The sequence below is a fragment of the Delphinapterus leucas genome, chromosome 5, assembly GCF_059928025.1.
Source record: "Delphinapterus leucas isolate spDelLeu-1000000601 "Yukka" chromosome 5, BTC_Dleu_Yukka2, whole genome shotgun sequence".
NCBI lineage: Eukaryota > Metazoa > Chordata > Mammalia > Artiodactyla > Monodontidae > Delphinapterus > Delphinapterus leucas.
The window spans coordinates 4592194-4607917 of record NC_143133.1 but is presented as its reverse complement, the minus strand read 5'-3'; the positions used below and the strand labels follow the sequence as shown (position 1 = coordinate 4607917).

Sequence of the window (15724 nt, the reverse complement as noted above, 5' to 3'; positions counted from 1 at the left end):
CTCGCCCCTCCGCAGGGGGCGTCTCCGCTCCTACGCCCCGCACACCGGGTGGGCTCCTGCCTCCTGTCCTCCAACCTCCCGGCGACTCCCAGCGCCCACCGGCAGCAGCAGAGCTCCGCCAGCCTCCAGGGCCCTCCGCTCGCCCGCCCGCGTCGGGAAGCCCAGCACCGGCCGGAGGGGCGGGGCCGGGGCGGGGCGGTGGCGCTGATGTAATCCCGGCTCCTGGGCGGAAGGATATGGAGCGCGCCCGGTTGGCTGGGCGCTGAGGCCAGTTGCCGGGTAACGGAGCGGAGCGGCCGCGGTGCGCCGCCTCCCGCCCTCCGCCGAGTGGCGCCGGAGCCGCCGCCGCTTTACGTAAGGCGCAGGCCAGGGCTGCCCGGCGCTCGGCAGCCGCTCGGAGCCCTCGGAGCGAGGAGGCGCCCCCGCCAGCCGCCGCGACGCCCGGCCGCTCGGCAGGTACCGCGGGTGGGCTGGGCGGGCTGAGCGGGCCGCGGCCCCTCGGGCGGCTGGGGCGGGCCGCCACCGCGGCCGAGGGTCTCCGGGACCGGCCTGAGGGAGGCCGGGCCGCCCCGCCGGGCCGCGGGCTCCGCGAGGACCCCGGCCGGACCCCGGGCGTGCGGTGGGCTGCCGGCCCGGGGACCCCGGCCCTGGGGAGCCGGGCGCCGGCGCACGGGGCGGACGATGAGTCCGCACAATGGGCGGGTGTCGCCGCGCTGGGAGCGGTTCTCTGGGGGGAGGCGCGGCGAGGTGGGGAGCGGACGTGCGGCCGGGGTGCGGCGCCGAGAGTGCGGCGTCCGCGGGACACCTGGAGCGGCCGCCCGGCCGGTGGGCGCTCGCAGCGCTGCTCTCGCCCAGCTGCGTCCCTCCGCCCCCTCCCCTCCTGCATTGTCCTTTAGGGGCCCGGGAAGGGAAGCCGCCGGCGGGGGAGGGGAGGGGCGGGGCGGCGCGGACGGACGGGCGCGCGGGCCTGTGGCGCTGCGCGCGCGGGGCGGGCCCTGCCGGTGGGGCGGGCCCTGAGGCGCAAGGTTCGGCGAAGGTTACGGCCGCCCGCGGGAGGGACTGGCACGCAAAGTCACCCGCGGCCGCGGCGCAGGAGGGCCTGAGCTAGCTCGGGCCGGCTCCAAGCACACGCGTCCCCGGCAGCCTCTCGGAGCACCCCGCTCCTCCGCGCCCGAGGAACGGCTGGTCGCGAGGGAAATGCCTGCAGCCCCAGGACTTAGCGGGCGGTGCGCAGTTGAACGGGCCTGCCGAACTGTTGGTGGCGGACCCCCCCCCAAATCCTGGTAGAAGCCGGTTTTGATTTCACTTTCGCCACCTTTCACTTTTTGCCCTCCATACACAAGCAATGGAGACCTCACCTAGTACAAAGTGTAGGAGATTAAGCGGGTAGGGGGACATGTGGTTCTTTGGAATGGTTTAACTAAATGTGGTTTCTGCTAATAAATATCTGGGTTGGATTCTTGGATATCTAGGTCGGCTACTTCGGCCAGGTTCCTAAGATTGAGCTTTACGTGTCTGGGTCTTTGCTTGTTTAAAAAAAACTGTGGTAGGAGATTGGTGAAGAGGTCGGGGCAAGCAGTTTTGATAATAGGTAATGCCGTGGATAAAACTAACTATACAATCAAATCCCTAATCCCTAAGGTAGGTTTCTCCTGTGCAATAAGACCGGGGCCCGAGCACCTTGACATTTCATAGACTTCGAATCCGACGTGGCGGGGTCGGGGGCGGGAATCTATCACTTTGCAGCCTGAAGGTCAAATATTCTCTCATCGGTTATTTTGGATTGATCCACTCATAAATGGTTCTCAGGATCTTTATGACATTTCTTGGTAGCAAAAATTATGCCTTTGCATACCTATAGGTAAGCTTCTTGCAATGTTCTATATTCAGTGGCTGTACTTGATAAATAATGAATTTTTAATAATTCAAAAAATATTTACTGCTTCAGCTTGGGCACATATATTATGGTTTTTATATAAGCCTGTGTCATCAGTGAAATGCCAGTTTGGCCACTGAAACATTGAAGGAAGGAGAGAATATTACTCTTCAATATTTAACTTTGTAGAAAGTAGAATTAGAGGTACAAATGTTTTGTTTTTAAAGAAAAGTACCAGTCTTTACCATGGCATCAACATAAGGCAAATCTGTAACTATTTCAAAGGCAATTAGCTTATTTGTTACACAAGTTGCAAACATTTAAGAAAATTAAATGGATTTTTAGCGCTTCTTTAATGATACCATAGATCACTCCGTGCTTTATTTTATAGTAGCACTTTTCAAAAGCAGTAGGATTGTTTTTATTTTGCATTGTGTGGAAAGTACTGTGCCTGGGTTGTTCTCCCTGTTTCAGCAGCATTTGACTTGGAGCAGTTCACGGCCTCTGGGCCAGTTTTCTCGTCTCTAAAATGGGAAGAGTGTTGATAACTGTCCCGTGGCATGGTTGGAATGATCAAGTGAGGGGAGATGTGACATTGTTATGGCAACATTCAGTCCCTTTTAAAATACTAGGTAGTGCTAGTGTGTCCAAGCTTCAGATTCCTCTCTTGGCTTAAAGCTTTCTTAGGCCCCTCCCCCTCCCTTCGTGTCTGCACTTTGCCTGGCTGTCAGGTCACCTTTCCTAAATCTAGATTGCATCTTGTCAGCCTCTGCCTCAGAATGCTTCTAAGGACTGACCGCCTGTTGTTTGGAGGCCAGAACCAGACTCAGCAGCATCACATTCAAGGCCCCTCACAGTCTGGCCCTGGTCATCTCTGAACTTTACCTGTCTTCTCGGTTCCCCTTCCACACTGTCCCGCCAAATGAGACTACTCTTGGTTCTCTGAACAGGCCAGGCTGCTTCATCCCTTCTTCCCTTATAACTTTTTCTCTGACTGCAATGCCCTGTCTCACTTCCACCCACTCCACTTTTTAAAAGTCCACATCTGATTTTATGTCCTCTCTGGAGCCCTTTGGAAATCCTGTCAAAGTGAATTATTCATTTCTGCAGTCATAATCTTCTATTTTTACTTTCGTTATTGCCTATATCACGTGTTGTGTATGTAATACTCTGGCTGTGGTGACCCTGTCATTATTTTATCCCCAACACCTTGCTCAGGGGTTTAACCATGAAAATGTTCAAATGTTTGCTAAATAAAGTCAAAGTCTGTAATCCACCTTATTATTATAAACGATTTTAATAACAAACATCAGTACCAACCACAGCACTGGGAATGAGGTTTTATTATATTGAAGATGGTTAATACTTAGCATATTTCTTTTCAATTATTTTTAATCTCTCACAAAATACCAAGTGGTATTTTTATACAAAGTACAAACAACCACCTCTCCCACGTGTGTGGAAGCTTTCAGGGTCCATGGACCAGCAATGCTGACTGAAGTCACTGCACCCTGTCTCTTGGGAGAGGGGATCAGAGCATACGTTTTAAAATATCCCTTACCTTTAAAATGTAATTGCACCCTCAGCAGATTACACACTTTTTGTTTGAAACTTTTTTGGAGATTTATTATACTCATAAAAAGTAAACTGCTTTTGAGGGCGCTTAATTTAGACCTGGATTCGAAAGACTCAGGTTTGTGTGTTGGCTCATCTCCTCACCCCTGGGGCACCATGGGCAGGTCGGTTAAATCTCTCTGGAACTTCAGATTCTTTATTTTGTGAAATGCTTTGCGGTGTCACTTAGAGTGGCTATTCTTTGTGTACTGTGTGCCCTTGTTCAGATAAAGGTAATGAGATGATATTACTTCACAGCACATTGGTCTTCCTTGTCACCCAGGCTGGAAACTTCTTGAGGCTTCCTTTTCTTGACCAGATTTGGCAGACCAGGTCTGCCTCCATGTGTCTTTTCCATCAACCTTTTTGTTTTTGCTTTTGTTTTTCTCCACAGTTCCCCTGTCGCTGCCCTCCCTGGCTCTTGTCAGTTCTTATGGGGGTTGTTCCTGTAGGCCTGCCGACTGGCCTCCCTGTATCTAGTCTCTCTAGTCCTCCTGTGTTCTGTTCCCAGAATTATTCAATATGTAAATCAAATCGTATCATGCCCTGCCCCCCAGGTATATACCAGCGGTTCTTGACATCCCCCCTGCCCCCGAGTTCCATCACGCCTGGGGTTATGACCTAGTGCTGTCCAGTAGGCTTACTCCTACAAAGATTTTCACCTTGGAGGCATCACCACCTGGCTGGTTGAGAATTAGTGTTAAGGGGTTAGGAAAGCATTCTAAGACCTGTACCATCTGGCCTCATTCTAACTTTTAGCTTCATATTTTACTGCATCTCTCTTGTTACCTGGTATTTCAACACTAGACCTCTGGCCACTTTCATGGTTGTTGGTCTGACTTCTTTACTCTTGAATGTCCTTTCTGCCTTTTTCTTCTTATCAAAATCCTTGATACTGAATGAAGGCTTGGCTTAAATGCTTCTACTTCTATGAAAGAAGCTTCTTCTGATTTTCAGAATTAACTCTTCATTATTCTCTCACACAGTGCTTGACGATACTTCCACTCAGCTATTTTTTCTTTTTGACTTTTTAGTTTATTCTTTACAAGGATTACAGACTCGTTAATGGGAGAGAGGAAAATCTTATCCATTGCTGATTCCCTCTAGTGTGTAAAGTAGTCTTTCACATAGTACTTGTTGATTTAAATGCTTGATTGAGTTAACTCAATCACTCTACATTCTCTGAATTTAGCAGAGGGGTAGTGAGGTTGGAATGGCTTTATGTGAGAGCTTCATGAATCCACACGACATACTCAGAACAGGGCCCAGCACGTAGTAAGTGCCCAGTAAGTGGCAGCTTTTAGCTGTTAGTTGGAGCAGGTGTAGAGAACACTAGTGGTTGGGTATGTTGATTTTTTTTTTTTTAAACATCTTTATGGAGTATAATTGCTTTACAATGGTGTGTTAGTTTCTGCTTTATAACAAAGTGAATCAGCTATACATATATCCTCATATCTCTTCCCTCTTACGTCTCCCTCCCACCCTCCCTATCCCACCCCTCTAGGTGGTCACAAAGCATTGAGCTGATCTCCCTGTGCTCTGAGGCTGCTTCCCACTAGCTATCTATTTTACATTTGGTAGTGTATATATGTCCATGCCACTCTCTCACTTCGTCCCAGCTTACCCTTCCCCCTCCCCACGTCCTCAAGTCCATTCTCTACTTCTGCATCTTTATTCCTGTCCTGCCCCTAGGTTCTTCAGAACCTTTTTTTTTTTAGATTGCATATATATGTGTTAGCACGGTATGTTGATTGATTGTATATGCTGGTTACTGTAACAGTGTTCACAGATTTATTTCTGGCTTCTGTGTAAAGGAAAAAAAAAATCGTCTGGTCTCTCCATCTTCACTCTTTCGTTAGTTTTGGGAATTAGCAGAAAAGTGAGTATTTGGTTGGAGGGAGCTTTTGCATAAGCAGATTCATGATGGTGGTCCTAAATTATTCTGAAGACAGGAAACCTTTCTGTAAGTGAGCCAGGTTTTTTGCAGTGGCTTAAGAAAGTGGAAAATGGTTTGTCAGTTGTTATACTATATGTTATTTTTCTGTAAAACACATGCTTTCGTTTTAATCTTATATCTTGTAATTATATATTAAGCAGTAGAATCTTCTTATTTAGTATTTAGAATGACTGTTGAAATTTTGTTTTTGAAGTCATCTCCAAAGCTTTTTCTTGCCACTAGGCATTCTCTGTAGTTCTCTGTCTTTTCCTTTGTCTGCTCAGCAGTCTTGCCCTGTGACTAGACAGGGAGAACCTAGGGGAGGAAAACCAGCTATCATTTTGAAACTTTTAATTAAATATTTAGGTACTATTTTTAAGTTTATATGTGTTACTGATTGACAGGTTGTATCCAGAAACCTTAAAAATGGTATCTCTGGTTCTAACAAAATATGGAATTCCCTACTTGCAGCAACATAAGAATATGTATTAATTGCTATTTAACTTACGTTGACTATATTGATGATTATGAGCTTTTAAAAAATCATTGGAAATATTATATTCCTATTATATTCTTAGGAATTATTATATTCCTAATAAATCTCTCTTAAAACCTGCCCCAAAGAATTGGGGATGATAGGCCTATCCCAGTGGATGAATTAGTATCAATTAGAAATAAAAGCAGTAGGACAGTTAGAAGATTAATAATTGCAAAAATGCTTGAGAATGTGTTGCTTTGTGTGTGTGTTCCTAGCTAGAGTGATGAAGGAATGTGAGTTCTGTGAATGCAGGTTGTGTGTGTGTGTGTGTGTACATGTCTGTACATGTATGTGGTTCTCTGGTGACAGGAAGTGAACCTAGGCACTGTGTGTCTATAGTCCTTATGGTGCCTGGCACAGGGAGTGGTCACTCAGCACACACTGATGTCAGATGAGTCAGTCACACGTGGAGATAAATAAGTGTAAAGAAATGGGCCTCAGCACGTTTCCAGATTTCTTTTTTGGTAATGTGGTTGTTACCTCAATAACAGGAGGAGGTAAAAAGTGGGGAGGGATTTATTTTCCCTTTCAGCCAGGAGTTTGTTTCTAGCTCAACTACATTTTGCAAAGTACCTGTGGACTCTTAATAGCCAGTACATAACTATTTCAAAACTGTTTACCCAGCTTGGGGATTTATTCAGGCTCTTTACTTGTCTTCTTCAGTAACTATAGCTTTTTCTTGGGCGTCTGATTAACATTTAGCTCCTTGTTAGCATCTTCCCTGAAGATTTTAATGGTGAGAAAGTTGAAAAAATTTTTTTTTATTGAAGTATAATTGACTTACAATATTATATGAGTTTTGCTACACAGCATAGTGATTCAGTTATTTTTATACATTACAAAATGATCACGAGAAAGTTGAAATTGAATAGACACATTTTTGGTCCTTTTTTTGGTTGTTGTTTTTGCCACTGCTTCCTTTGATTACCACCATAGATAATTATTACTGATTGTATTGTTAATAGTTTTTTGCTGGTGCCATCGAAGGAGTTTCTTGTTTTTATAAGATGTAAAGCTCAATTTAAAACTATCAAAATATGTTTTGTATGATTTACCAAAACATTGTTTTGAATATAAGTAACTTTTATAAAGCCTATTTATTTTTTAAAGAGTCCATGTTAAATCTAAAAAAGCAGTAAGTTATAAGATGAATAGTAAGTGTTCTCTTTCACTCCCCTTCCCATCCTGTACTCATTTTGAAAAATCACTGATAAGCTTCTCGGATGTCATAGAAAAAAAATTACGCCTGTACTTCTAAAAATTGGAGTCATGGTAGAGAGTGTTCTTCGTTTAAACAAACCCTAAACTTTGTATCTTGGAGCGCTTTCCGTATCAGCATGTATAGACCTACCTCGTGTACAGATCTACTTCACTGTTTTTTTTTGTTTTGTTTTGTTTAATTTATTTTTGGCTGTGTTGGGTCTTTGTTGCTGTGTGTGGGCTTTCTCCAGTTGCAGCGAGCGGGGGCCACTCTTCATTGCAGGGCATGGGCCTCTCACTGCGGTGGCCTCTCTTGTTGCAGAGCACGGGCTCCAGGCTCGTGGGCTTCAGTAGCTGTGGCTCATGGGCTCTGGAGCACAGCCTCAGCAGTTGTGGCTCACGGGCTTAGTTGCTCCGTGGCATGTGAGATCCTCCCGGACCAGGGCTCGAACCCGTGTCTCCTGCATTGGCAGGCAGGCTCTTAACCACTGCGCCACCAGGGAAGCCCCACTGTTTTTTTTAATGTGCCCAGTATTCTGTGGTATGAATGCACCAGAATTTATTTGATTAGTTGATGGAGTGGGTTTCCATGTTGTTATTGTAACACAGTAAACATTTTTATACATAATGTTTTGGTAAACTTGTGTGAGAAACCTCCTTAACCTAGGCAGCCTAAAACAAAACAAAACAAAAACTGACGAACAAGTTTCTAACTTCTCTAAATTATCATCGATCATATTGAAAATTTTCTTGGCAGCTTTATTATATTTAATAATTTTAGACATTAGGCTGGGTATTTTCTGAAGTAGTCCTACAGGTATTTAGGGTTATTTGGGGCATTATTTAGTTTAAAAGTGGTCAGAGTTTGTGGAAAGGTAAGGGATTCTTAGAAGTAGCTATTAGAAAACGGGTGAGGAGGAGTCTGAGCTCAGGCTTGTTAAAGCACTTCCTACATGTGAGGCCTTTTGTTAGGGACCTTAGGTAAAGTGTTTCCTTTAATCCTCCTGACAGCTCTTGAGAGAGGAGGTATTATCTCCATTTTACAGATGACGAAGCTGCAGCTCAGAGGTCTCAAGAAACTTCCCTAAGGTTACACGTAATACATGGCAGAGCAGGAGCCCCAACTTCTATCTTTGCAACTTAAAGTTAACGTACTTCCCACTGCCCGGCTCTTCCTAGAGATTCATTGGTTCACACGGCACTTGTCTGCTCACAGTGTCCTATGCCTAGATGCCAAGATGGTTAGACGTGCACGAGACTTACACGGGGCGGGAGGGAGGGAGCAGGAGGGAGGGAGGGAGAGCCATCGGCTTCCCTGCAGGTGTGATCCTGGGGGAGGAGAGATGGGGGAGGGCAGGCCAGAGCAGCCTCAGGCCAGGGCAGTTTGGAGACTGTCTTGGCCAGGCTGCTGGCTGCTCGGCAGGTCAGATCTGTACCCCCTCCTGGTCAGCATTGCTGGGAGCAGCCTGAGGGGCACGTGGCCTGATGTCTTTGCCACCATGTAGCAAGTGGAGGCTCTCAGTCAGCTGGGCTCCCCACGGCAGGCCGTCTCGAGGGGCCGCCTGACCAGCCCATGGCCACCACACCATTCAGCACTGGGGCGGGTGGGGGAAGCAAGCAGATGGGTACACGGGTCAACTGCAGATGCGCGCTGAGAGGGAAAATGAAGTAGGCCGGAGGGGTGTTGTGTGTTTAGGGTGGGCAGGAAAGGGCTCTCTGGTAAGACATACTTGAGCTGAGACCTGAGGGGAAAAGGGAGAAAGGTGTGGGGCTGTCTGAGGAGCAGAGCATTATTCAGGGCGAGATCTGCATCGTTATGAAGGTGGAACGAACGTTATGAAGGTGGAACGAATGGAGAGGGTTCGCTGACAGGTTGGATTGGAATGTGAGAGAAACAGGAGGAGTTAAGGATGATGCCAGAGCTTTTGATTTGAGCAGTGGAAGCACGGAGTTGCCCTTGACTGACACTGGGAAGGTCCTGGCAAGGTTGTTGGTGGTAAGAATTTGTGGGTTTTCATTTGTGTTTTTTTTTTTTTTTTTTTTTTCCGGTACGCGGGCTTCTCACTGTTGTGGCCTCTCCCGTTGCGGAGCACAGGCTCTGGACGCGCAGGCTCAGCGGCCATGGCTCACTGGCCCAGCCGCTCCGCAGCATGTGGGATCTTCCCGGACCGGGGCACGAACCCATGTCCCCTGCATTGGCAGGCGGACTCCCAACCACTGCGCCACCAGGGAAGCCCCTTCATTTGTGTTTTTTAAGAGATGTTGTAAGTTGAGATGCCACTCAGACATCGTCTAGTAGCTTGATGGCTCTGTAAGTTTTGGGTTCATGAGAGAGAAGTGGGGGTGAGAGAAAGTTTGGAGTAATCTCTAGATAGATGTAGAGATTACAGTCATGGGAGTGGAGATCAGCTAGGCCTGTGCTGTTCGGTAAGGCAGCCATGAGCCACATGCGGCTTCTGAGCATGTGAGATGAGGCTGGTTTGACTCGAGATGTTCTGTAAGTGTCACATACATACCAGATTTCAAAGACTTAGTATGCGAAAAAAAGAATGTAAAATAGCTCATTAATGATCTTTTACCTTGATTATATTTGGAGTGATAATATTTTGGGTCTATTGAGTTAAAGTATATTATGAAAATTAATTTCATCTGTTTTTTTTTAATATGGCTGCTAGAAACTTTTAAATTACATTGGCGTGACTCAGGTTTTGCTATTGGATGGCTTCAAAGGAGGAAGTGAATGTAAACAGAGAAGTGTGAGGCCTGGGCGGAGAGCTGGGGAAGAGGAGGGGCCCGCGGAGGAAGGGCCGAGAGGGCGGGGCAGTGAGGGTGGTAACAGTTGTGGTCTCTAGAGCTTGAGCGAGAGAAAAGTACCAGAGAGCAACTAGGCCTGCCACCATGTGACCGACAGCCGTTGCTTTAGGAGTGAACGAGTCTTGGAGGTGGTCTGTAGAGTGGGATCTTTCCCTATACTGTTTTTTGTTTTTTAAGTGAGTCTCATCAGGACAAGAATACAGCCTTTTCAACTAGAGTTATAATGTAGCCTCTCAGTGGATGCAGCCACGCAGTAGGAAGAAGCACACATTTAGAAGATTGGACACAGTTAATGCAGGCAAGTGACTCTGACCTTCAAAGGCTCGCTCTCAGGGCTTTCTTTCATCTTGCAACCTTCCCTTGATGAAACAACTGTGAGAATTTCTTACCTTCCTTTTCCCAGTTCTAAGCCGGGGAGTGGACCTAGCTTCCACGTAGCCGTCCATTATCTAGACCTGTAAGTGGGTTTTCTGGTTGACACGCAGCTCGTTCTGTTGTGGTAGTCACATGATTTGGCACGCGTCCCCTCCCTGCCGCCCGCGGCCCCAGTCCACTTCTGGCCTGATCAGCGCACAGGGCTCCAGAGCTGAGGAACAGGCTTGGCCCTTCACTGGCAACAGGCCGTCTGAGGACCTTCCAGTGCTGCTCAGGGGCTTCTTTTTACTATGTTGGTATGTGTGTCAGGCACATGTTTTTGCCCTTAGATCTTATACCTTTTCCCCCTGCATTTCATTCTCCTATTTCCAAAAACACACTTGCACATCTAAGGACAGTGTTTCCAAGTTTTTTCACTAGCCGTGTGATAGAAGCTGTCACGGAACCCGCAGCTCCTCTGAGTGGAACTCACTTGGGCCTTGCCAGGGTAGGCTGGCGATCACCTTGAGAAGGCTCAGGTCGCGCCCTGCAGTCTGCACTGGCTGCGGTGGGGCAGGGCTGGTCTCCCTTTCTCTCTGGCTTGGGAGTCAGGTCTGTCAGCTTCTCGAGATGCCTCTGTGCCTGTGGGGACAGTGAGCAGAGATGGCTGAACCAGGAACTGATTCAAAGGAGAGCTAAATGCAAAGTAGGAAGGCTTGGCTTTGATTCTTTACAATTATCTGATGGCAAGGCTACAGGTTAGATGAGGGGTGGATGGTGTGATGGAAAGGGCACCAGTTTCGGACCTAGGCCCACAGTGGCCCTGGTCTTGACTCACCTGGGACCCCGAATACATGTTTAAGTTTCTTAATCCATAAAATGAGGTTTGGTTGAGCTCAGTGTTTGTTCATGCTGTGAAAGCAGTGTCTGCACAAAGTAGGTGCTCAAAGATTTATTGAATGAATGGATGAATAAAAGAATTCTAGAGAGCCCAGGTACTTAGGGCATGAGGCAGAGGATGGGGCGACGGGGAGGCGTGTTTGGCCAGGCCCCCCCCTCACCTGTGCTCCTTCAGCCTGTCTCAGATATGGTACTGGGTTCTGCTACTTTGAGAAATGTTTGCACAACACTGGGTTAGCAGACCGATCTCTGAACGTGAAGACGGCACGCTTCTGATGCTCCCCGCTGTCACATCCCTGTATACTTTGTGCCAAGGTAAAAGTTGTGGGAGAATAAATGCAGTTGCAGTCATATGTGGGGTAGGAAGTGCTGCAGAGGTGCTGTATTGTTTCCTGGCGCAGCTGTAATAAAGTGCCACAAACTAGGTGGCTTAGAACAGCAGACGTTCTCTCTCAGTTCTGGAGGCCAGAAGTCTGCAGTCCAGATGTTGTCAGCAGGGTTGGTTCCTTCTGGAGGTTCTCAGGGAGGACCTGCTCTGTGTCCCTCTCCTCACTTCTGGTGGTTACTGGCAATCTTTGGCATTTCTTGGTTTGTAGGCACAGCAGTCCAGTCTTCGCCTTTGTCTTTGTGTGACATTCTCTGTGTGTCTTTGTCCACATTTTCTTCTTCTTATAATGACATCAGTCATTGGATTAGGGCCTGAACAGAGGTAGATTGAAAATGAGTAGTGCTTGTAAGAGAACGAAGAAGAGTTACTAATTGAAAGTGATTATGTTGCCTAGAGCTTTGATAAGCATATTCATGTTCTTAAACATAAACATAGTTTCCATAGAGTGGAATGGTGGATTCTGGTTTTTCTGCAGAGCAAACGGTGTGTGAGGATGATCATTTCATGCATGTGCTGAAATCACATTCTCTTAGCTTTAAAATTACTAGACAACACGCCACCATTACCTTCCAGGTTAAGCTGCCTTGTGTCCCCCACTGTGTCTTGCACAGAGTAAACATACACCAAATGGTGGTTGTTTCTGATATTTAACTATGATTAAGGGGGTCGTGAATCTGATGGGGCACTTGGTTCCTTTATGAGTTCTTTGGTAGGTGGGTTCTCTGGAAAGCAGCTGCAGACAGTTTAGCATGCAGAATGTTGATTAGGAAGTACCCCTGGGAGGGACTTCCTGGTGGTCCAGCGGCTAAGGTACTGTTCTGCCAACGCAGGGGGCCTGGGTTTGATCCCTGGTCAGGGAACTAGATCCCACATGCCGCAACTAAATGATCCCGCACGCCGCAACTAAAGAGCCCGAATGCTGCAATGAAGGTCAAAGATCCCGCGTGCTGCAACTAAGACCCGGCACAGCCAAATAAAGAAGTAGATATTAAAAAATATATATATAAAAAAAAAAGAAGTACGCCTGGGGCCACACCTGCAGAACCTGCAGAAGGAAGGGAGAAGCTGGGCTGCTTTGCAGGCCCAGTCACAGCCTTGGCGCCCCCCATGGGGAGCTGTGGAGCTAGAACAGCCCTTCAGAGTTGCCCCAGGTTGGACCTGATGACAGTCAGTCATCAGATGTGGGGCGGTCCTGGGAAGGGTCAGGACGCTGGAAGGGACAGCTCCCTGCAGCTGAGGCAGTCCCTGAGGGGCTGGTACAGCACTCCCAGCAGCTGGCAACGTGTCCTTCAGTTGCGGGTCTGGCTGGTACATCACAGCATCTGCCACAGTTGGACAGTATTTTTCTTAGAAAATTTTTGATTGATTTGATTTGATTCATTAGTTAGCCTTCTGGAGAAATGCGGGATAAGTCTGTCCCCTTTGTGACTCCTCTCACCCCTCCCCACTGTGTATGTAATGTGTCTGTATATGTGGCAGGGGTGGGCTCGGGTGGTGAACAGAGTTACAGTTCGCCGTAAGCTTTTCTGTGCCAGGTTAGACACGCTGGTTTCCTTAAACTTACGTTATTTCACGTGGTATCGATGCTAACCTGCTGTTTTCTTGGTGTGGTTGGTTTTCTTTAGCCATCTGTCTGCCTGTTTTCAAGTATTTATCAGTGACATTGAGGTCCTCAGAGCAATAGCTCATTCTCAAAAATGTGAAACCTATTTAATGTGAATTTAAATTCTCATCTCATTTTATGCTACTTCTCTCTTTCCCCTGTTGATTTGCCCTGCTTTGATGATTTCAAGGACCCTTTACAGAATCCGTGGTCATATTGGACTCCATTAGAGCAAAGTGTGTAATTCCTGGAAAGCCAGAGTTAGATGAGACCGTTGCTGCTAAAGTCGTCCCCTTTGGGGCCAGAAGGTTCCTTCTGGGTTGTTGCAAGTTGTTATCAGGTGGTCTGTGGTGGTGGACAGCTTGACCCTGGCGTTAGCTCAGTCTGCTTTCAAATCCGAACTCTTCCTCTTTTCTTGCTGTTTGGGGAAATTAACTTCCTAAGTTTCCTTTTCATCATCTGTAAAAGGGAACACATAGATAGTAAGGATTCAGTGCGCGTAAGCTGCTTCTGCCGTTGCTGGAAGAAAACCACGCTTATGTTATAAGGAAGAGTATCTTTGTTCACTAATTCTAGATATAGGTGACTGAGCTATATCTGTGATCTTAGCAAATGTCAAGGAGAAGGAAATGTTCTTAACTAATAAAGAATGTCTACAGAAAACTTAGAGAGACATCTGTCTTAGTGAGGAAGTGTGGAAACATTTCCTGTATAATCTTGTACATGGCAAAGGGTGCCCCACTGATACTACTTCTCCTCACCGTGGTCCCGAGCACCAGCCCACACAAGGAGAGAACAGCGTTAATGGGATTGGAATGCTGGGAACACGAAACTGTTGTCATACGCAGACAGTGATTGTGTAGAAGACCTAAGAGAATCTGTAACCTAGTGTCTGGGAGTAAATCTAATAGCCATGGTCTGTGTGTTGAAAATTAAAACTTATTTGAAGGACATAAAAGGAGATCCAGTTCAATGGAGAAATGGCCCTTGCTCAGTACTGCAAAGCAGTCAGTTCTCCTCAGATTGATCTGTATATGTAATGCATTTCCAATTAAAATCCCGGTAGGGTTTCTCATAGAATGTGATGGTTGATTCTAAAATTATAAGAAAAAGCAAAGGGCCAAGATTGGGAAGACACCTCTGGAGAAAAATCTCGAGACTTCATGGAAAGGTCTAGTGATGAACACAGCATGGTGCTGGCGTGGGATGAGTATACTGAGCACAAGACCTGTGATTATGTGGAACTTTGATACGGGAGAGAAGTGGTGCTACAGATGGGGGTGGAGGGCTGATCCGTAAGTGATGCTGGACAGTTGATTTTCCTTGTAGAAAAGAAATGAAATTAGATGCCTTCTTCACAATTCCACTTCACTAATTCTAGACATAGGTAACTTGTGGATGGGTTAAGGACTTGAATATTTTATTAGACTTTACAAGGTTGTACTTTGATGACCAAAACCCCAAATCTCAGTGACTTAAAACATCAAACATTTCTTCCTGGTTCACATCACATACTGGCTGCTGTGGCTCTGTTTTAGGTGTCTTCTCATTCTGGGGCCCATGCTGTTCTGTGATACCAGAAGAGGCCAGGCTGAATCCCATGATCACTTTTTTTTTTTTTTTTCGGTACGCGGGCCTCTCACTGTTGTGGCCTCTCCCGTTGCGGAGCACAGGCTCCGGACGCGCAGGCTCAGCGGCCATGGCTCACGGGCCCAGCCGCCCCACGGCATGTGGGATCCTCCCGGACCGGGGCACGAACCCGCATCCCCTGCATCGGCAGGTGGACTCTCAACCACTGCACCACCAGGGAAGCTCCCATGATCACTTTTAAAGCATCTTTTTGGACCTGGTGTATGTTACGTCTGACCAGTCGTAGGGAGCAGTGCAGGGGCATGTACTGAGGCTTCAGGGAGGTGCTGCCAGTCTGTCCCGTGGTGACAGTAGAGACCTGCTGGGTAAAGGGATGGATAAGGGAAGGAAAAGGATAGTTGGGAACAATAGTATTGCAGTCTGCCACAAATGCGAGAAGAGAAACTTGAATACTTTCAGAAGAAAATGCAGACAAGTATCTTTCTGATCTTGAGGTAAGGAAGGATATCTGAAGACAGTGTTCTCAAACTTTAAAGTATATGTGTTATCTGGGGGACGTGATAAAATGCAGATTCTGATTCAGTGGATCTGGAGTGACATCTTAGAGTCTGCATTTCTTTTTTTTAATCTTTTTATTTATTTATTTGGTTGCACCGGGTCTTAGTTGAGGCAGGTGGGCTCCTTAGTTATGGCATGTGAACTCTTAGTTGCGGCATGCACGTGGGACCTAGTTCCCTGACCAGGGATCAAACCCGGGCCCCCTGCATTGGGAGTGCACTCCACTGTGCCATCAGGGAAGTCCCAGAGTCTGCATTTCTAACAAGCTCCCAGGGAATGCTGATGCTGCTGGTGCATGCACCACACTTTGAGTAGCAAAGTCTTTAAGGCACATAAAGTGCCAGCCATAAAAA

General features: G+C 47.2%; 1 protein-coding gene across 12 annotated transcripts in view; it reads left to right on the top strand.

Moving 5' to 3' along the window:
• The first annotated feature begins 242 nt into the window (after positions 1 to 242).
• Positions 243 to 15724, top strand: part of KIAA0232 (KIAA0232 ortholog) — an 88507-nt gene continuing 73025 nt past the window's right edge. For 4 of the 12 annotated variants that reach the window (XR_002642206.3, XR_016393183.1, XM_089911460.1 and 1 more), the window contains exon 1: positions 244 to 456. The gene's annotated coding sequence lies outside the window, so the exon portion shown is untranslated. Of the gene's footprint in view, positions 457 to 898; positions 1284 to 8451; positions 9161 to 9949; positions 10277 to 15724 lie in introns of those variants that run through there. The other 8 variants (XM_022554955.3, XM_022554957.3, XM_089911467.1 and 5 more) reach the window with 6 other exon arrangements.